Source organism: Chrysochloris asiatica, unplaced genomic scaffold (assembly GCF_000296735.1).
Source record: "Chrysochloris asiatica unplaced genomic scaffold, ChrAsi1.0 scaffold00063, whole genome shotgun sequence".
Classification (NCBI taxonomy): Eukaryota; Metazoa; Chordata; class Mammalia; order Afrosoricida; family Chrysochloridae; genus Chrysochloris; species Chrysochloris asiatica.
In genome coordinates this window covers 15,642,057-15,643,221 of record NW_006408581.1, presented here as the reverse complement: position 1 = coordinate 15,643,221, position 1,165 = coordinate 15,642,057, and positions in this window count along the sequence as shown.

Here is a 1,165-nt window from a genome sequence, read left to right as displayed (position 1 = left end):
CACTATACTGCAGGCTACTAAGTATGTAATAATGTTGTTAAGCACAGTCAAGTCAGTTCCAACTCATAATAACCCACTCCCCAAGGAGTGTCTAGTGGGTTTAAACTACTGTTAGCAGTCTAGTGCTTACCCAGCAGTACCACACTATGATGAAAAAGATTGAAATACTGTGAGATTTACCCAAATGTGACACAGAGACAAGAAGTGAACACATGCTGTTAGAAAAATGGTGTCTATAGACTATCCTGTCCCAGGATTGCCACAAACCTTCAATATGTAAAAAATGTATTAGCTGTGAAGCGCAATAAAATGAGGCTTGCCTGTACTTACAGAAACCTGCCTCTAGATAGGAGCCCTGAGCAAACAGAAGCTATGAGGAAGTGGAAACTGTGAGTAAGCAGAAACTGGGAGAGAAACTTATACACAAAGATAAGCTGAGCTCCAGGCACTCGGCTGCTAAGTCCCTAAAGCTGCCTTATGCCCAGGTTGGTCAGTCAGTGCGGCCTCCACTGCTGCCACACTTATTCTTACAGCAATGAGTCCTTACTTAATCAATTATTCCTTCCTACATCTAGATAGTAACTGTCATTGGAGAAAAAACAAAGGGAATTCTATGTATAATCCCTAAGAAATCTTTTGAGTTTCACTAATCCAGAGTAGCACTCTCTGAATGAAATGGCTAAAACCAGAAGTCCTCACACCCGACCAGTCATTAACAACCATTGGAGAATTAAAAACAAAATCAGATTCTGGTAGGTCATTGAATCAGAATATCTTAGAGGAAATCTTTTTTGGTTTTCAGTCTGTATGTTCAGAAGGTAAAAATTATGCTTTTTTTTTTCTTCTGAGAAATGAAAGTACTGTTGGGAAACCATGCTGAAGACGAGGGAAATAGTTAACAATATTGCTCATTTTTATTCTGTTGCATTCCATTCTCATTTTAATGAATTTTTAAAGTATTCATCATTTTCAATATTCCATAATTTATTTTCTAGCTTCTTTTTCTATGTTCAATTTAGATGCATAATAATTTGGTCTACTTTAATATAACTGGTATAAAATTTTGAAGAAGCTCTGAAGAGCAAAATATGCTATCATACGAATAAGAGTATACAGGTGATATTTGCATCCCCCTTTTATTCTTACGCAAATTTAAAAAGCAATA